Below are 22152 nucleotides of genomic sequence, written 5' to 3'. Positions count from 1 at the left end.
TCCTAGCTGATGTCATGCAAGAGATTCCGAAGGAAAGGCAAAACTGTTCACATTTAAATCTTTTCCACGTTTCACTGTAAGCTTGAAAATGGGCTAAATTTTAGGAGGAAGGGGAAAAAGACTACTGATGTACACAGTTTTTTTTAGTTGGAAATTTGCCAGTTAAGGGTGTCCCCCATAAACATGAAAAACACACCTCTCTGAAGTGTAGTTTTTCTCCCTCCCATTCCCACTTAGCAGAAAGGAAAAACATGGAGAGGGTGAAACCACACCAAACAGCAAAGTATTAACTCATAAACATGTAACCTTCCCGTCTATGCTACAGAGCCCAGGGCCTTGGGGACTGCAGCACCACTCATTGTTGGGGGGGGGGCAAGCTTTTGGAGGAACAAGTAGTCTCACTGCCCTGTTCATTCTTTCACTTCTGCAGTGTCAGAAGTGCTGTGGCTGGCTGCACAGGAGCCCTAGTAGTGCTCCACAAGCTAAGGAAGTTCCTGTACAGGAAGTTCTCTCTGTCTCCAACCTAGTGACCAGCTTTTAGGGCAGGGGCTACATGTAATTTAGATGACATACCAGCAGAGCTCAATTGCTCCACTGAGCCAGGCTTGGAAATCAGAAAAGCATGGCTCCCTTTTCTTTCGTTTCTTAGCTCTTGTGTGTGCTGGAATGAATTTCCATCTTGGGCTTTACCTGTCTTATTTACTCAAGTTTTATAAGCTCACATCTCAGAGGTGTTTTGGCATTGTTAGGCAATCCTAGGTGCTTAAGGATGCTGGAGTTCCTAGAGGCAAGGATCTTACTAGCATCTTACTAAAGGCTGTCTGCATGGCGCAAAGCAGAATCGTGTAGGTAAAGCGAGCTTGCTCCCAGGGAGCCTGCTTGCAGGCCAGAAGCTGCTTGTCTGTGTTAGTGAATCCTGCTAGTGCATACTGTTTCTCAGTGTGGCTGGTTAGGACAAACTATGTGACAAAACCATTCTCACCCGTTCTGCAATCTGCATGAGTGTATTTTGCAGTGCTACACAGTGCCACACAGACCTTCCAGTGAGTCCCTTTTCAAGTCTAATTGGTGGTTCTATTGTACAAGTAATGAAAAAATAAAATCTCAGTATAATACACTTGCAGTGAGACACTAGAAAATGTATTGTGGGATCATAGCAGGTAACAACATCTTTTCCGTTCAAGTTCTTAAAATTAATTAAGAACTGCCAAAAATTAAATTGATTCAAACAGTGAGACATGGCTCCAATTTCTAACCTGGATTTAAACTTTTGTCTTCAATTAGGTTATTTAATCTGCTTCACTTAAACACTACAGGAAAATAAAAAGCAGGTGTTTCCTTCATTGAGCACCTGTTGTTATGCTTTATTTTCTATTTTGAGTTGTAGTCACAGCATTTTAAATCATAAATCGGGACCTCCTCCTTCTTTTCAGGAAAGCTGAACGTACACTAGAAGCCTGGAATGAAGTTGTTTCTTCTACTCTCATAGTAGATAAAGCTCTTCTACAAATGGGTGAGGGAAAGGAAAGGTAGTTCCAAACCTTTATTCATCATCAGTGTGTCTTGGTGGTACTCTTAATTTCCTGTGGCTACTATGACTAATAGGAAAAGAAATGAAGTAAAGGAGCAGAAGCAGAGCACAACAATAGGATACCAAGTAAACATGAACTCCTTTGACAAAGTTATGGAGTAAACAACACAGAACTGTGCAAAATGTAAGGCAAGCTTAACGCTTTTTAAATATTTGGCTGAATAGTGATTTGTTTCCCAGTTCAGCTAGGATGGCAGACATCTATTTGCATTCTACTGAAATGTTGTGTTAGTCTTTTGTGAAGGTCAGTGGTTAATCACAAGCTGCAAAACCGAACGCTTATGAATTTGAGGCAATCAAAATCAGCCAAAGCAAATTGGTTTGAAATTATTCAGAGGCTGAAATTACTATGTTTATGTTATAATAGTTATCATAATCAAAACTTTAGGTACCTTATGATGAAAGAAATAAGTGGATGGACCCTCTGGGTGCATTTGAAACACAAGAGCTCAAGGCTTGTCTTGTCAGTCTCAATACTGGGATCAGTATGGAGTGTCCTGTCACTAAGTGAGGGAATAGCCTTTTTTGAATGCTCCAGAGGAAGAGCCAGAGCTCTTTCTCCAGGAAGTGTTTTCTGAGAATTCCTGCAAACTGAGGAGTTCTTAATCATGCCATACATTTTATTAGTGATGACTTCTTAAGTTGAGTTTCCCCTAGAAATGGGTAAATTTAATAGAGGTCAGTGGTTTCATTCATTTTCATAAAGGACGCTTATCAAGCCTTACCCAAAATCGTGTGAGATAGAAACCTTGTGAGATCAAGTACTTGGAAAGCAGTTGCTTAAGCTGGAGGAAATAGGATGTGATCACTTCATTACAAACTGCTTTCATAGCTGTCTCTTTGCTATTCAAACAAAAAACCGCCAAAAGATTTACTGAATGCTGCACTAAATGTTGATCTCAGTTCCATGGTATAATTCACTCAGCTGATTTCTACTGCAGCATGGCAAAACTGGAGCCATCACTTCTTTTTGTGGGCTGTACAACTGGCAGCATTGCAGTTAGGGGCTTTAGGGACAGGGAGTAGCACTTGTAACCGATGAAATTCTACTTGTCTTACTAACATCACAGTCATGGTATTAAAATGGTTGTTTTCTCAGCCTGCTGTGGTTTGAAACGCTAACATTAATTTCACAGCAGTTGACCTTGATCATGCAAGATAGTAAGTGTCGGCACCATGGAAAAGTCCCAGAATACAATTCTCTTTAAAAGAAACAAAACAAAGCCTGACCAACTGATAATCTTAGAAGGTATTTAATCTAGTGGGAGAGAGGATGGCTTCAACAGCAGTGTTTAAAGACTTCTATCCATATGCCAGTCGTTATAGTTTTCAGCCGCAAATATGAACTCAAAACATTAAATTCCCAAATAACTCTGTCCCTACCCCTTGCAATGCCTTATATTATAAGAAATGAGCTTCACCTGTTAATACTGAACGTGGGTGGGCCAGGAGGCTTCCATTCTTCCAGAATAGATTCACACATGCACACATCTTTAGCACAGCACATGCATGCATAAGCAACAGGAAGCCTGTGCAAATGCCATGTTTCCATTCCACTCCTTTTTAAAGCACATGCCACGCTCATGAAAGCTGCTGGGCAAGAAAAGCAATACAGTTCTAAGGCCTTATCTTTCACTTTATAATGGCAGTCCAAACACTTTTTCCCCACCTTGTTCCATTAATATGGGTGAATGAAAGGGGAACTCTTCTACAACTGATAGCCCCATTCTTACGCCTGCACCATCATCAGCTCGCAGTACCAGCATGTGGGTAACATTCTTTGGAGAAGGGGAAATGGGATTGCTTGCTTCTTCCTTCTCCTTGTGTGTGCACAAACAACTGACAAGCCAGCACTGTGGTTCTTATTTAGCAAGGCTTCCTAAGTGTATATTGAACCAGCCCATGGTTCAATATTCCTCACCATGCTGGTGAGGCTGTTAAAAGCATGCATAATTGTAATCAGATGTTAAAATTCAAAAGGATTTAAGCCTCTGTTTCTCATTAAGTTCATGCTTAAGAGTTTTGCTGAATCGGGACCTTAACCATTAGGAAATAAACGGAGACCACCAACTTATTTTACATATACTCTTGAAGTGTGTTTGAATAGGTAGCAATGACTTTCAGTCAGTACTGACCCAAGCTGGCTTTGAACTGTTGACCTAGAGGTGAAAGGCTTGTATCCTATTACCAATCCCTGGGGCAAAACCAGCCTTATTTGTTCTCAAATATTAATGAATTAAGTCAAAATGTAGCCCCATTGATTGTCTTTTCCCTGTATTTTTCCTGTGTCAGCATCAGTAAGTGATGCTGCTGTAAAAAACCTTTGGAAAGCAGTGCTGCCCACACTTCTCTGGTTTAAATCACTCTGTAAACTGAGTGTCAATAACTGAAACATTTCGTTAGTCTCTAAAAATATTTAGAAGTGGACCTTTCCACAATTGTTGTTAGTAACTGTTCATCAAGGAAAACGTCCTGATGTGTAGTCTAATGAATTATTTAGGGATCTATTCTCCTTGTGGTATGCAGACATATTTTTCACTGCCACTAATAGGAGATTCATATGCATGCCAGAAGCAGGGAAAATCCTTGGAGAGTATTTAGACAATATTCCTTGAAGGATTGGAATGATGGGGGAAGGGCAGGGAGGAAAATCATTGATACAAATGTCATTTTTCTACAGAGCACATGTGTGTTTTTATTTTAAAAAGACAGTGGGAACCATTAAATAACAAATATTTAAATTTCTGTTTGCATCTCGAAAGACAGAAGTTAAATGAAAGCCACACACAGACCTCCAGTGGAAAGTGGATGCATTCTAATATTGAAGAAAAGCAAAAGCTCCTGGTAAGCGCTGCTTTTAAAACTTTGTGTTTAATCTTGGACGTTTGACTTTTGAGAACCTTCATTTCAAATAAAAGAAGACTTATTGAACCACAACTATTATCTGAAGTCTGGGGGTTTCTTATTGGATATTGGTGTATCTTAGATCCAGAGATTCAGATGTTGGGTACCTCTGGTCAGATATTGTAAATGCCCATTTCTGCCCATTGCTCAGCTGCTGGGTGCTCAGTTGCTATGTACAGTGGTGTCCCATGCACGTAGGACCTATGTGAGCTAGAACAGGTCAACAGACAAGGAGCATCTGGAGTCTAGACCATGGCATGACCACAAATGCAGATTTGCAAATGCAGAAAAGGTCTATGGGAAGAGATGCAGATGTTTTCGTTTCTCAGTCTTTTTGAGCCATTCCTCCAGTAGTGCTGTGTCAGAGGATTTTCGGTCTGCTTTGGTACAAGTGTCTGTCAAAAATGATGGTAGGATTAAGATGCTACAATGCCATTAGTAAATGTTTCTGGCAAACAGCAGTAAGTGATCTGCAACCCTGAGAAATTTATCATGGTCTTTTCCCACACACCTGGCACACCTTTTCCCTGCACACCTGGCAGGAGGGCAACATGGGACTGCTCACCCTGAGCTTCTCCTGGGTTTCCTGGCTTTGCAAGGAGTCTGGCCCTTGCTGCCTATAGGGATTGTGTGTAATGTGATGAGGTGTGCAACTTCCAGACAGAAAAAACAGCTCAGAGTGGGGAGTGTTTCTTTACTCTAAACACTTTCCATCAGTTCTGGAAAACCGCAAAATAATGTTCGTGCAAAGTTACTGGAAAGCAAGGCCTGGTAGAAATTGTATCCTGATACAAAAAATAAAACACAGCAAAACTTTAGGAGAAAAAAAAAATAATGGAAAAAGGACAAGCCAAATTTCCAGTTAAATATAAATGGCATTGGGAAAACAATTAATCAAAGACTGAATCAGCAATTCACAAAAGGCTATATTGAAAGTGTATTATCTTATCTTGGCAGCATGTCATTTGTGGTGGGGAAATTACCAGACCTGGGAGCTCAGGATAAGGACTCACCTATAGGCATGCAAATCTTTCTAGGAATTCAAGTTTTCTAGCCTGTAGTGACTGTGTTTTACTTTAGCCTAATTCATTTCCCAAAACCATTTAAAAATTGATAAATCCTTCTCCCAGCTATTCTAGTATGTATTATGTACTGCTGAAGATATTTACTGCTTTCTTCAGTGTTGGAATTTTCAGGTTGACATAAAATAACATGAAAAAAATATCATTGCTTTAATAATGGTCTTTTTAATAAAGACTAAAAAAGATTTTTCTGAGATGTTAGTTTGGTTGTGCTGGATCACTAGATTCAGTTCTGGGTTGTGACTTATTTTCACTGTAACTGACATGTCTTTTCACTACAGTTCAGAGGAAAATGAGCAAGTTTGTGTGAGTGGAAGAACAAATCACAAATCAAGGGCAGTAAAACCGGGGTTGGATCTTTTTATGGAAAACAAACATTTATGGGTAAGGTGATATTTTTGTTGAAATGTTTTAGGTTTTAGTTAAAAAAAAAGAAAATCTCCTCTCCTCTGTTTCCCTTCATCTCCTTGCCGCCCCCCCCCCCTTTTTGTGGCAAACAAAGAAAATACTCCTCTTTTCCAAAGCTAAATAGAATTTTACATGATCCTTTGTATAAGCAAGTGTTTATTCACATGCATTGTCTGCTACTGGTTTCAGTCTCTTTGCTCTACGAAACCAAATATTGCAGAGTAACTAAATTGAAGACTCCGGCTTTTCAGCTTGCTGTGTAGTTATGCCCTGGCCCTTTCCTGGGACGCGTGGCTCCAAACCAGAGCAATAGGAAAGGAGGTAATACTGAGACTTCTAAGGGTCTGAGGGAGCATTTTGACTGGACTGGACTAAAACTCCTTCTTCAGGTGGAGATACAACAGTGAAAGACAGACCATTAGCCCAGTTGTTTTCACTTCATGAATCGAAGATATACATTTAACTGTCAGTGAAGGTAAGAGAGGTCAATTGTAACCAAAATGGGTTGTTTCTTCAGGGCTTAAGGTCAACATCAACCTAGTCAGCTGGGGCAGCACCTGCTTGCATAAGAATTGATGCCCTTTAACTAAGTGAAAAAGAATTATATTATAAAGAAATAGGGAAGAGGGAGGGGGCTAATTCGTTTCAGTCAGTCCTGATCAAAATTATCTGTGTGTCATTGTGAGCTCTCTCATCAGAGAGATGCTCCGCTGCCAGACCTGCTGCTCTGGAGCTCTCATGCCCTCCTTGGCAACGTCTCACACTGGGAAAGTGCTGGAGGCAGAAGGAAGGTGGGCAAACCTGCAAGGTCATGGCATCCTTTTCTGCTATGCTAAACTGCTGCCAGGGGGCAGGAGCCACAGTCCCTGCTTCCTCTGGGCAGCCTTTGCAGAGAGGATCTGAACATGGATCAGCAGAACTGGTCTGCGAGGGTTTTTTCAGGGTGAAGGATTTACTCAAATCTGCTTTCTAGCTGGGGTTTTCAATGGTTTGGTCTATGTTTCCTTCACAAAGATATATGCTGGGAATTAAAGGATCTTGAGTTAACCTCCATGGCTTATTTAAAATGCACTTTTTGTAAAATACACATCAAAAGTGTCATGAACTCTGTTTCACTCTGGGTAGCATGAAGGGTACAGGGACGTTCTAAACAAAGTAATGCCGGGTAAACTGTAGTCTACAAGGCAACCTTTTTTCCTATAGAAGGCAGCTGAACCAAAAACACACTCCCTAGCTGCAGAATGTTGCTAAGGAGGATAAGGTCTTCCTATTATCATGGCTTTTGTCATGCTGCTTCAAATCAGTATCTTGTACCCTTCTGGGAAACAGGTTGGACATAAATACACTTTATATGCAGCTGAGGTTTGCTAAGCACTGCTGTATGCTTCAGTGAGAGGAAGTTGCAGGTGGCTCGGAGGTTGGCAAGTATGCTGTATTTAATACTGCTCAGTTTCTGCAGTTTAGCCTTTGGGGCTAGGAATTCACTAACATCTATTTACCTTATGGTGGTTCCCAAGACACTCTCTTAAATACCAGCCACTGGTTGTGCTTTCCTACACTTGTCAAATAACAGATTTGGAACAAATTGTGTAGAATTGCAAGTGGCACAAATGCAATGCATAATTATGTCCCTAACTACCAGAAGACAATGATAATTATGTTTTCATTTTAAATCATACAGTGGAGATTGCTACATTTCTTATAGTTCTAGTGTTGCTATGACCATAATAACACTTTAGGTTTCTAGTTCAGAAATGTGGTTTAACCATTTTTTTCTTTCACCTCCCCATCCCCAAGAAATTATAGCCTAAGTAGCAGAAGGCAAGTAAACACTTTACACATTGACACTTGGGATTACAACAGGACACAGAGCAACAATTGCACATCCTGCAAAACATATTTGCATAGTTGAATCAAAGTCTATGTAAGATGGAGGAAGCTTTAAACTAAACAATGGGGAATTAGTCCCATAAATATGTCAGAACTTGTGTTTAAGCATCCTACGTAGTCCATGTGCTAAAAAAGTACTTCTTGCCATGATTTCAAATGGCAATGTTTGCATATTGATTACTCAGCACTATTTTAGTGAAAGAATGTGTACAATGTGGTAACTGCAGCTGTGAGAGGGAAGGATATGCGCTGTCAGTTGACCCAACTAGTCCTTATGTCAAAGATGTCAAACTGTGCTGCCTCTCACCCTTTACACATGTCACTCAGTCACTCAGTTGCTGTTTATTTGTTCCAATTTTGGGCAGAGCTTTGGGACTTTCATCCCACCTGCTCCTTTTCTCAGTGCATCAGATGTGCTGCTGCATCTGTGGCCTTGTTATTTGTTCCTGCTTGTTAAGTGCCTCTCTCAAGTTGTGGGCACAACATTTCTAGCCAAGAAGTAACCAGTTGATAGCAGAGCCATAAGGGATTGAGCTTGTGTGCTTTTCAGCTTCATCAAAATGTTTAGCTGAAACACTTTCTGTGGCCTCATGTTAACACACCCCTGTGTTAACGTGCTTGGATGACTGCAAGGGTGCAATTGTCAGAATGCAAAATATTTTTGTTCCACACCAAATGGCTGGCAAAATTATTCTGACTGCAGTGAAAGAAATTAAATGAGGAATGGAAATGATCTTCTCATTAAAGGACTGAAGGGGAATGATCATGGGGGTGAGTGGACCCCCCAGCTCAAAGTATGGAACGCTTCTCCCCCAAGGCTCACAATGTGCTCAGAAGTACATATTGAGTAATGAAGGTTGTAAGATATTGCTAATAATGATGCTGTCTGAGGACCTCAACAGCAAACTTGTACAGGAGATTATCAAGACTTATGTTCTCCCATAAGGTCACCACCTCTGTTGCCTCGTGGGTCATTGTTTTGTCACTCTACATAACTCTTTTTGAACTGCTTTTTGGTAATTTTTCAATCCATCTCCCCTGTTCCAGGCTTGAATCTTTCCCCTGTGATGGAAATAGGTTTTCTGTTTACTCTGAAACTCCATTTTGGCAGGAATGTTACACAACCTCATGTAATTCTTTGTAACTTTATGAAGTCACATTTTAATAAGTAAATGCACCTGCTCCTTTGTCAACAGTGGGTGATGAACACCTGCATTAGGAGAGCACTGAATTCTTTCAAGGTATTCTTGAATAGGCTCCTGAAGAGAAGTATCTTCTACATCTCAAGACATGCAAAAACAATAGTTCCTCAGAGTCAAGGGCACTGTATTATGAAATTTAAACGTGTTTTGCTTACACAGGTCTTAGGATAAATCCTTTCTTTCAGCTGTGAAACCCCTCTTTCAATCGTTCAAATAACCTGTTTGAAAGATATCATTCCAGCAGAGCCATTACAATTAATTCAATTATGTAAACCTGTAGTTTCAGATTTTCATTAAACTGGCAAATGGTTTCTGAGAGTCATTTTCTAAATTACAAAATACATCTTAGCTGTTTTAAAAAGGCCTGTTATCACACACTATCCCATAACATAGGGCTGTATTAATGAGGTGAAATTTAGTCCTCAGCCAGGATTTTTAAGGAGCTGTATTAGGTGCTGATGTCCAAGCCTAGTTTTAAATTACTTAGGATCAAGAGAGTTGATTGGTATACAAGATTCTGGGGGGAAAAACTTTCCATCTTTATCAAAGCACTATGAAAATATTACTATTTGGAATAGAAAAACCCCAAATGGGGCATAAATTGCTAGGTGACATTAATGACATTAGAACATAGGTTTTGTGGTTTAGAAAATAGGTTTCTTCTGGCAGTCCTAAGCATATCTTCCCCCTCCAGTGAAGCTTCTGATTTGCCTGGGCAAGTGTTAAGGTAAACTTGGTACCATGTGCCTTAGTAGAACCTCCCAGAAGCAACACAGATATTTGTTATAAAGGCAAGCATGAGAATTTAGCTGCATGGTCTCCTAAAGAAATCAGTAATCAGGTCATTTCAAAAGAACCATTCAACAAAACTCTGAATAAAATGACAGATTTTTTATAACATTGGTTTAAAGCATTTATGCTGATAATTATGAATAGCAGACAAACAGTATTAAGTAAAGGATAGTAAACATCTAGCCAGTCATTAAAAGAATGGAATTTTTCTAATCCTCTTACAAAGATACTGTTTTGGTTCGCAGTCCCTTTCTGCATAAAGCAGCCACACCACATTTTTTTAAGTCAATGAAGAGCTGAGAGCCGTAGACCAGACCCTCAAAACTGCTTTAAATAGACATCTCCCACTGAGAGACAAGCATTTAAATTAATCTAGGGACTTGGGTTCAGGAGATGAATAAAGAGAGTTTAGTTCACACTGTATTGCATAGTAAATGATTGCATAACCAAATTAATTTGGCATACCAGAAACTTATTAATGCTTTATTGGCTGGAAGTTTCCATATTCTTTATCACACATGGTTTATCTCAGGAGTAAAAAATTCTGAGAAGTGCTTTTTATTAGGCTAAACTGACAGATTTTATTTCATTCAGAGCCACATTTATAGGCAACATCTGGTCTTTACTTTTAATTTCCTTTTTTGTTCACCAATGTTTGATCTGGAAAAGAGAGTGCGTGATTGTTTCTATCAGCCTCAAAAGTAACTTTGGATCTACAAAATAAAGTCGAGTTTCTGGTTTTATTTCTTAGGTACCTATGAATCCTACTTAAACCAGACTTTGTGGTCTGCTTGTGCTATTCTGATCATTAGTAAGTACGCTTAATTGCAGTTGTCTTACTTTGACTCCTTTTGACCCTTGTAGTATATGTGAGGAAGTGAGGCCCAGCAGAAAATACTTCATAGAATCATGGAATCATAGAATAATTAGGGTTGGAAAGGACCTTAAGATCATCTAGTTCCAACCCCCCTGCCATGGGCAGGGACACCTTATGCTGAATCATATCACCCAAGGCCTCGTCCAACCTGGTCTTGAACGCTGCCAGGGATGGAGCATTCACAACCTCCCTGGGCAACCTATTCCAGTGCCTCACCACCCTAACAGCAATACTAATCTAAAATCTTAATTAGACCTCCTTGGAAGACATTGTTTAATGAGTTGGAAGGACCTCAAATTCTAATTCTAGCTTATCAAACCCAATAACAACTCCTTGAGTTGCATAATTAACCTTCCCCTTGGCAACTTCTTCTGTGCTTGCCTTCATGTCACCCTATTCGAAGTCTCTGTCCAAAATGCTTTTATCATCCTGTTTATTACTCAAGTCTAAAGGGAGAAGTCTCTTTAAGGCCTAAAACCTGAACATACCAACCAGTACTAGTGATGTAACTGGGTGGATGGCACTATACCTTTATTCTCTTCTTGCTGCTGCAAATGTAGGTGACTAGGTGGTGGTATGGTCTGCTGTTCTGAGAAATGCTCCTGGTAAAGGTTATCAGGGTGTTTGTACACCAGCCAGCCAGTAGTACTTTTCCTTCTTGTGTACAGGCACTCTTTTTCTGTCTCTTATTCTCATTTCTGAGACAGGACTTGAAGCCTGGAGAGAACAAGACCAGTGTTTTCAAAACTGCTGCCGTATTACATCAGTGTTTTGATATGGTCCTAGCTCTTGGTATTCAGAGGTGATATGGACTGCTCAAAATCACCTCTGCTACAAAAACAAGTGTTCTAAGCCAAATAAACAGGCAATAGGGCAATGTATAAGAAAGTTCTTTTTAAGTTGCATGGGATTCTGCTCTTCTGTAACATATAGTGTATATATATAAACTGATGGTGGACATTGCTGGATCATTATCAAGAGAAATGGAATTAGGCAAGGACATGGCAACTGAAGTGAGGCTTAATTGACTGCAGTTAGTACAATTGGAATTGTAAACATACCACCCTCCACCCATTTTATTCAACATTTTTGTGGTAAAAAGCAGGTGGGTCAATTTTTAACTCAAGGATTTCTTTCATCCCTAAAATTAATAACCTATAGTGAACTATGGAGTAAACAAGACCCTGTTAGTGTGAGGAATAGGAGAAAAAGATGGTTATTTCTGATTTTATACAACACAATCACTTAGGACTCTCGTGAGCGAAATCCTCTCCCGTAGCATTTTACATCTTCAGGAAAAGTGAAGGCAAAAGGGTCTGATTTTTTTTTTAATCTGAATAAAGCTAACTTGTGCCACATAACAGCACATAGCAGAGGGCTGTGGCTCTAAATGTTAAACTGCTCTGACAGATACCCTATAGATACATATTTTTTCTCTGTAAGACTGCCTTTTGATGCTGAGATCAGCACAAGAATATATTAATGCCCCTGCTTCCTTGACCTATTTCCAAAATTAGCTTTTTTATTAAAACAAAAGCTATTCCTAGCTATATTATTTTTTTCCTTCTTCTCTTTCTTTTACTTGTGTACTAGCTAATGCAATAATGACTCGGGAGATAATTTAGGACTAAGTTAGTGATACCAAGTTTTCCACTCCAACTCTGGTTCTAGCCTTTTTGGACCAAGTTACAGTACATCACCAATTGCATGATGTAGCACAAGTTCAGGCTATGAATAACATGATTCAAGGTCTCTTGTAGCCTCTGTAATTACTTTTATTAACATATGATCTGGTGCTTAATTAGGAAGTCATTTTGAATCAGCACATACAGTAGTTTCATATAAGATACTCTTCTGAGAGTCCCTTAGAAACCAACCCTGTGGCCATGTTTAATTGGCTCTTCATTGGCAGTTAGCTCTGAGGAGGCTGTGGAGATACTTGTAGTGCATAAAGTGTCACAACCTTTGAAAAACCAGCGTATACTTTGTCATGAAGTACTGACTTTGATGTCATAATTATGATCATCTACTCAGCAGCAGACAGCAGAGAGAAGTCAGGCTCCAGCTGTGTCTCAAAATGGCGCTGATAGGTACTTACCACCTGCACAGGAATGAAGTTTGGAATGGAATAGACTTTGCTCCAAGGTTCTGCAGATTTCTCAGTGACCTGCCACTGTTCAGAAAAGATGCAAGTATTAACAAAGTGAATGACCAAATTAATTGCCTAAAGCCCTTAAAACCCTTGAAGATTCCAGCAGTGTTTAGCAACGCTCAGCATCCTCAGGCATCTCCAATTTCTTGTCTCGTGAATTTAACTCTCAGATGTGTGAAGTTCAGTTTTCATTTTCAGTTTAAATCTGAGAGTGATTTCTCTTAAAATGCTGTAATTCCCACATTAAAACGTTCTATTCAGGGTGGGGAAAAAACTAAAATCCACTCGCTGAACTGCCTACACTAAGTCTCATGGGACTTTCTTACCTTCTGGTAATGCTGTTCTGTGAAAACATCTGGAATCTTAGGAGATTACTGGAGTGGTTTGGGATTCATCAGAAATGTCCACCTAGCTCACCGGCATTAGCCTTCAAACATGGTGCTATCTAGTTACACAGATGGTTGGTCAGATGTTCTGGAAACCCAAGAACAGATCCACTCCTAGCACTTAGCCTTGGTGTGCCGTGGGTAAAAGTCTTCACTTTGGTAATTTGGATGTCTTCACTCAGCCAGAGATTAGAAAACTGGATTTTGCCAAATGCTGGAATTAAAATCACAGAGTGATTGAAGCCAAGTTTCTCTAAAATAAGGAGGCCTGTCAGAAAGAGATGACTTGGAAAACTAGGTTGGAAGCACGTGCTGTCCTTTGGTTCTGTGCTGGGATTCTTGTGTTTGTTTTTCTTTTTCTTTAATTCTTTCTTTTTCCAATGAAAATGGCATGGATTGTTTACATCATGCATATATAATACATATTAACTTCTTAGCCTTATATATAAAATTAGTGTGGTATTGTGGGAATATTTTTACACAATTTTCATCATTGCCAGTATTCATCAAAAAGCCTGTTTCTTTTAGTTTTGAAGTAATAAGTCCAATGTGCATATGACATCCTGGTCCTCCATCTAAACTCAGTATGTGCGTGTGGTTGCCATGTGTTATAGATGCTGCTTTGTGAGTAGAGCCTCATATATAGCAATGTCTTAAGTCCCTGAGAAGTTCAGCAAGTCAATTGTCAATTTGTATGTTGCGTCTTGATTTAGTCCCTGATTTGAAAGAGATGTTTCTAAGCCAGTACTCAGGGTACTAAGTTCTGTTCAATCAGTTGAGTCTGTGGCTTTAGATCTTTAATGTCTGGTGAAATGTCCTGAAGAATAACTTAACTAGACCTGCTATGATGTCCAGGCCAACAATTTCATTCCTGAATCTACAGGTACATTTAGCTGGGGAAGAAATGAAGAAATTGTTTCAGATTTGGAATACATTTGTACCCAGGTGCAAAAGATAATTGAAACCAAAAAGAACTACATGCAAATGGTTCTCCTCACAAAAAAACTCATGCACACATTTCTTAGTGAGTGTCAAGTGGATTTCTGCATCACAACTTTGTTCACCTGTGTGGTTTTTGTCTCATTTTTCAATTTGTTTCACTTCATATCTTTTCTTGCCAAGAGGCCATCATTATAGGCCTGACCTGAATACTGGAGTTATGAAGAAGAAAAAAGTCACCCTGATGGAGAATAAATAGTGACAAAGTCTTTATTCTCCTGTCCATACTATCAGCTGAGAAGGGCCTGCTATCAGCAGTAACTGAGCCTTGAATCACACATTTTCAGTGCTGCAGGAAGAAGATGGTCTTGAGTTACAAAGCTGAGTCTCACATCAATTAAAGTCTGTGTGCACAGCAGGTGCATTCAGAAAGGTGGAAGAGATTTAATCTTCACCTTTCACCTTGGGTTAAAATACAGGGTTACCAATGCAGACTGTTATTAAAAATGAATTGTTTCTGCCAGCTTAATGTTAAAAGTTTGCAGTTATTATGAAAGCACTTTATTACTTGCTCCCTTTGCTAATGAAACTTGTTAAAGAGCAAGGAAGTAATAAAACAGTTGAAAGGAATAAATAAATGTTTATGCCAGAGTTCCAAAGTCTGTAGCAGTTTTTCTTCTTGATAAAAATTATTATTAGAGAATTATTCTGTATCGCATCTTATTGGTGAGTAGATGAATTATTCTGATTGAGTATAAAGAGGCTCCCAGGACTGAACATGGCAGGTGTACTTAGCTTTAATGGATATACAGTAGGGGCAAGATTGTATTTTAGTATAAATAATCATTTAAGAAACAAACCCTATGCAAAACACTAAATTCTTAGCTACATCTCGGAAATCATATGTCTAAATTCAAGTCACCCCTGAAATCTCTGTGCATCTTCCATTGGTTTTCAGGGGTAGCTGAATAAAGGCTGAAGGGGAACATCTTGCTGATCTGTGTTCCCAGGATGCACTAAAGACAAACAAGATATGATTGATCACACTGGTATCTCACTGCCTCTTAAATGTTGTCTGATTTGAACTTGACACCAAATATCTTTGAATAAGCAAATTCCTATAGTCTTTGTGTCTGTGTGTATAAATGAAGACATTGCTTCAGAGAGAAAAGTACAACTATTTTCTTGTGGTTTTATACAGCCCATTTTCCAAAGGTTGTTTTTTTGTTTTTGTTTTTTTTTTTGTTTTGTTTTGTTTTGTTGTTTTTTTTTTTGAGATTTAACTGCATTATAACAAGTCTATGCATTATAAACATGGGGTCAAAACCTGCATTTCTTATGGGTAAAGGTCTGCTGCTGCTAAAGTCAATAGAATCTTTGTCATTGAATTGGAAGAGTATGAATGAGCTGCCTGTAAATAAGGGAAACTCTTGCTATCATTAATCTACGGAAATGTTGTCATTGCAGTTTTATGTCATTAACGTCAGGTAAAGCTGTCATAACGGAATAGAATAAGCAAGCTTTGTTGGTATTAACTCTTACACTTGAAGGGTAATGTTTGGAATGACAAATCAGCCAAGAAAGTCTAATGTAGTGAAGGAACTTTCACCTAATGTAGAAGTCAAACGTGCAGTTGGTTGTGTCTGTGCTGGGTTCAGCAGCACCCAAATGGTGACTGTGTCCCTTTGAAAACATGCTTCTGACTACGCGTTAGTCCTCTGTACAGAGAGTGTATATTTTGTGACGTGTCCATTTTTTGAGTTATAATAGAATATGACTTTTTAATATATTCCAGGTATATTAAGCAACAACTGAAGAAGTATGAGGAGCATGTTCTAGTTTTTGTTCTCACACACATGTATTTTACTCATAATGTGGAAACTGCAGTCATCACAATAGTACACTCTGACATTTAGCCTTTTTTATTAAAAATGATACCTTAGTTAAAATTGCAGCCCTATTTTTAATTAATGTTCTGTTTAAGCAATTATCCTAATATATTTAGGGTTTAAATGATAAAGTGACACTGATCATCACTTACATGTTAAAAAAGGTTCTGCTCTTCTGCTCAGTGGTTCCAGGTCTGGAATAAGTCATAGAGGGCTTAGATCCCTTGTGCCATACGGTGACATTCATTCAGAAAAGATAAAACCTTCTTGTATATATAGTGTCTAAATGAAGGTTAAAAAAATGAATTAAATGTAAGCCTCAAAACACCTAACATCTAAAACCTTGCAGGTTTTAAATCACTAGATATATCTTTAGCTAAGTCCTTGTTGCTGATGTCAATACTCAGTATAAGGTAGATGGAACAAGCTTTCTCAATGCACTGCTGATGCAGTCAGAGGGAGATTGTGTAGTTACTGTGTAGTAGTCTCTCTCCAAGGGACAGCTTTGAAAATCTAGTGCAGAGAAGAAAAAAGAAAGGGAAAAAGAAAACAAAACAAAAAGGAGAACATGGAAGGAGATGGGCGAAAGAGAAGGGTGAGGACAAACAAGAGGTCACCTTGCAGGTTATAAACCACATGAAAAAGCAGTCACATCTTTTCCTAGGCTCCACTTTCTGCCTATGCGGTTGCTGTTGCTTTCAGAAGGAGAAGCCCCATCATGAAGACACAACAGTCCCAATTTTGTAGCAGCCTCCACCCAGAAGTCCTCCTGAACACCTGGCTTTGGTGCAGCTCTGCTGTACACCTCTCTCCATGTGCTGCTTCTTGGCTTCGCGCAGACAGCAGGATCACTTGCCTGCAGCCTGCAGGGCTGTTTGCCAAGTCACCTGAACTAACATTGGCAGTACAGAACACATTGCTGTGTACTACCTTATTAAACATGGGCGTGGCCTTGTGAGGGTCATGTTATCCAGAGGTGCCTCACCTTCATTTGCTTGGGTACCAGTATCCTACAAAGAGGTACTGCATGAATGCAATCAGGGCAAAACCAGCCACAGCCTCAGCTGGGTGCTGTATGGTTAGAGGACAGAGGTGTTCCTCCCATCCTGATCTTCTCTGGAGTTAAGGACAGGTGGCCAAATTTTCCTCTGTTTGTGAAGGAAGTATGTTAAGTACAAGACTTTGGAAGCCCTTATCTAAGTTGATAATGCTGTGAAAAGTTCACCTCCAAACTCTGAAAAGCTTTATGTATAACATTTGAAAATAACTGTTGCTACCTGCTAATTTATTACTCTAGGAAGCCAAAGGTATAGCATACCAGAATGTCTAAATTAGAGGCAGAAATGTGTATAACTGATGCCTTTCTGGGTATGAGAGGGATTTTCTTGGTATTTGGTTTTAAGTGTCTCCACATCTGTGGTTAATGTCTGTTTGCTTCTGGTGAGGGGCTTGATAAAAACTGGACTAATTGGAATATTTCCTTCATTACAATTTTTATACAAGTATGTTGGTTTTGATTAGACTTTTACCATGACTTTTCTGCTCAAGGACAGAATGTCTGCCAAAAATAGAGAGGCTGACAGAGATTTCAGTAGTTCTGTATTAAACAATGTTACCTGGGCAGAGGGAAATTCAGTCAAGCCTTTAGTCCAAATCAGACAGATGAGAGCTCTGACCGCCAGGCTTTTAACAGGGACTGCGTTGGTCTCTCCTGAGTTTTTGGTTTTTGCATAAAACTTAAAAAGACCTTGTTTTTCATCCCAACAGGGAACAAGAAAAGGTTTGCTTGAAAGCTGAAAAGTTTTTCATGGTACAGAAACCCCACTTCATATCCATATGTAATCTAGAATTGAGTTTGCCAGTGCAGGCTGAATTTTGTCTTTGAAATCTAAAAGAGAAAGGGAGCCCATGAAAATACTGCTGAACAAAAAGAACATAAAAGAGGCTTAAATACCACATTTTGATAGAAGGTAAAATGACATTCTGATGTAGTGTATCCCACCAAATCCAGGGTGAATTGAACAGAGAGACTTTAAGTGCAGTAAAGGGACAATTTCAAAGCTCTGAAATTTGATTTGACTTTTTACTTAACCCTTATCTGAACTTCCTCGCTGGATTTCCAATCTCATTATCTGACCCTTGGCATTTTGCTTTCCCAGAAGTATGGCACAACAAGTATTTCTTAGCAAAGAACATACATATCCAGTGGATTTCTCTGGAGAGAGCTTTTAATTTGACGAAAACCTCAGATGTACCTTAGTTCATTCTTGGTTAGTAACAGATCGGCAGAGACACAAGTGGTGTTCAGCCTCTCCCCAAGTCCCAGAGAAGTGTGTGCCAACCATAGTCCTTGCCACACCTGCAAGGTAACTTTGGGGGCTCTCATCTTTCATACAGTGAATGGGAGCTCAGTTGCCTGGCTGCACTTGGATGCAGGGCCCTAGAGTGCAAGATAGCTGTAGCATTGTAAAAGCTGGTGTAATTTGGGCATTTTCAGAGCATGTTCATGGAATCATAGCATCACAGACTGGTTTGGGTTGGAAGGGACCTTAAAGCTCATCCAGTTCCAACTCCCTGCCATGGGCAGGGACACCTCACACTAGAAGAGGTTGCTCCAAGCCCTTGTTCAACCTGGCAACCTGCTGAGAAATTCTGGTAAACCCAAATGTCTCCCTCTGCTGATCCTTAATGAACACTATAGGAAGTGATGTACCAGGATGGAAAGTAAATTGGATGTATCTTAACATAGACCTATTGCCATGAGAATGTAAGTATGGCATAATTATTAAAGGAGCTGTAAGAGCACATGCTGAATGTCCTAAAGGCTCAGCAAGGAGCAATGGAGCCTCGAGTGACCTGGGATGGCTTAGTTGTTATCTGTTTTTTGCTGTGATTTTATTCATGGAAAACTTGTTTTCCTCTCTGAGCACCACAAATAACCAGTCACCTAAAACATTAAATAATGAAATTCAAATGTACTGAATTAATCACTGGAAAAGTGCCTCATCTGAAAACTCCACAGGGGATCATATTTCAGAACACAAGGGTCCTTGTGCAGTATGCATTTCCTCTTTGGTTCACAGGTTTGCTCTTGCAGAGATTTAGAGTGATATTGAATTACTGCCTGAAGCCATGCCTGACTGTATTTTTCATTAATTAGCTTCCATGGCTTTGGGACAGATTAACTGATAAATATATAAATCTAGTTACTAGTGTAGTAACCTTTATTGTGTACTTAGAATAACTGATAGGCATGTAATCTCAGAATCTGCAAAAAAACCTTTTTTCTTTCTTCCTTAACACTACTCTGCTGTTGCTATCTGAGTTGCCTGTCCACACTGCTGTATTGTCTTTGCTAAAAGATGCTAGTAAACCAATAAACCAGCAGCTAGAACAGACTTCTAGAGTGGTCCAAAAGGAACATGGGTACAGCTTTCTAAAGCACAGATTTGTTTCTTGTTTTCATATGTTAATGTGAGAGATGGGTGAAATTACAGAATAATGCCCTGTGTTATCTTTTCTGGGCAACAGATGTTGCAGAGTCATTTAAGAAATGCAGATCAAACCTGTTTCAATGTTTTGTTTTTTGTTGATGTGGAGTGTCCCTCTTCCTTATCCCCCACTTTGTCTCACTGTCATTCTGAAGTTCTGTCTGAACTTGTCATTCTGGAAGGGCAACCACACAGTCTTCAAAAAAAAAGCCAGAAGCAAACACAAAAAAGCCCAGTTTTTGTTGCAGCTGTTTTTTTTAACCTGCCCTTCAGCAAACTATCTGTTGCAAGATATTTGACCAATGAATCTTCTTCCTCTATGTGCAAAGATGACAGATTCTAAAGATGTTTCAGTTCAGTGAAAAGCACTGCAGATACTCATTCTGTGTATGGAGACCTGTTATATTTTTTTGCTTTAATTGTTTCTTGTATTTTTACTGCATAGTCTATCTAGAGACCTCATTCAATAGTGTTATTGAACATTGTTGGTGTTGCTTTATGATCCCAAAAGCTTTTCTTTAGGTCAGTATTGTAGGTGAAAAGAATCACTTGACAAAAGCCTGAAGAAATTAAGTAAAGCCAGATACCAGTGTTATAAAACACATATACACAGCATGAACTGAACTGATTTGCTTGCATCCTTGTTTCTAGGGCATTTTGCATTGATGCTTGCATATGCATTGATGTACATAATAAATTATTAATAATACGTGATGAGACCACTAGCGCCATTATAGCAGGTCCCATTCACTGGATTGCATCTGGATTTGTTATCTATCCCTTTATCAGTTCCCCCCATAACCTCAGTTTTCATACCCACAACATCTTTATTATGGAGCTGCTCTCACATGTGCAGTATCATTTTTACTATTACTACTGGCAGGTGTAGATGAAAGTATGATATGGAAGATAATGAATATGAAAGGCAGTTTAGGTGATGCTAGTGGAAGAGTAGGGAGTTGCAGAACATTTTATTTTTCTGATAAAGAGGTGCTTGAGTATTGCACAAATAGGCAATTATGCAAATATAAACACGAAGCAGAAGATTGTAGGGCAAGATTCTTGGATGGGAATTTTCAAGCGTGGGTTTCAGGGATGGGATTTTTTAATACATTTGCTACTGATCTGTTCTAAATTGATTATGAGCTCCAAGCCATGAGAACTTAGATGTAAGCCTAAAGTTTGCCTCAGTATTTCTCCTCTTTTCCCATTTAGTCTTTTTTTTCCTGTTATTCCCATGTAGTGTAAATAAAGTTTTTATAAGGTTGGCTGAAAAAGGGAGGACACTACTTGGTTAAAAACACTAAACACCCAGTCTTAATAAGTAAATCTATGGATGAAAAGTGTACTGGAAGAATAGGGAAAGCCAATTTCACTTTCAAAGCTTTAAATACGAAAGAGAACTATGGGGAGGGTAGAAAAATTAGAGCCTTTTTGATTTGTTAATCTTCTCTGACAGTGATAAGAATTTCCTTCAGTAGAAGATATTTAGAGAATTACCAACAAGGGTATGTATGCCCTCATGGGAGTAGCATTCAAAGTCTACATTTCCTTAGGGTGAAGAGAGCCTTAGTCTCTATGCCCAAGCAAGCCAGTCAGCTTTATAACAACCTCTGTCCTCCTGAGCCTGAGCACATCCATTTAATTTATGCCTATAGAACTGCAGTTCCTCAGAGTATTTTCTCTTCAATCTGTTCAGCTTGAATGGAGAACATTTGTTATATGGTGTTTGGAGGGATGTTGACAGTAAAATGCATGCCCACCCTGATGTTAGGCTAGTTAACTGCGCTTTCTAGGCACAAAGCTGGCATTATTAGATGACATAGAGCTTGAACAAGTACAAATATGAGCAAGCACATTTTCATTTCTTATAAACTTGAGTGTTATTTCCAGTTGTTCCTCTGAAAAGAGCTAAGAACTAACTACCCACTTTGAATAATTGGAAGTAGCTGAAGCCCTCCTGTCAATTGTATGAAGTTAGATAAAGTCCAGACTTTGCAGCCTGATACTTTTTCAGATTCAAGAAGCCAGAGCTATGTGAACATTGAAAGTAATTATATGTCCTTCTCCTTCTTTTCCCCTTCCACCTTGTGCACCCCCCCCCCCTTTTTTTTTTCCTTCTTTCTTTCTAATGTTAGTTGTACATAAAAGAGTCAACTTGAGTTTCAGAGAGATTGCCAAAAAGCCTGTGGCATTTCCCGGGGAGCTGAATTTTATGTTCTTCAGCAAACAATGTCTCTCTCCAGAGAAGTAAGAGGGAAATATGATTTTTATTTTTAATCTTATACCAATGTCTAAGCCTGATGGATCTCTGATTTTTTATTGCCAAGTGTGAGGAACATCTTGTGCTGATGTTAGTATGTGCCTTTTAAAGCTTCATTTGTCATCTTTAAGCAGCTACTAAAATGTAGAAAAGTTGTTTTTCTTTTCTGTGCTAGAAAAATACTCTTAACTTATCCAGAAACTCCACTGCTATTGTGCTTACTGGACTATGCTAATAGCAACGAAAAAAACATTACTGAATGCAGCAAATGTTTGGTTGATTTCAA

The sequence above is a fragment of the Pezoporus occidentalis genome, unplaced genomic scaffold (genome assembly GCF_034315485.1).
Source record: "Pezoporus occidentalis ecotype Australia unplaced genomic scaffold, CSIRO_AGI_Poc_V1 ctg247, whole genome shotgun sequence".
NCBI lineage: Eukaryota > Metazoa > Chordata > Aves > Psittaciformes > Psittacidae > Pezoporus > Pezoporus occidentalis.
This window is presented reverse-complemented; position numbering follows the sequence as displayed.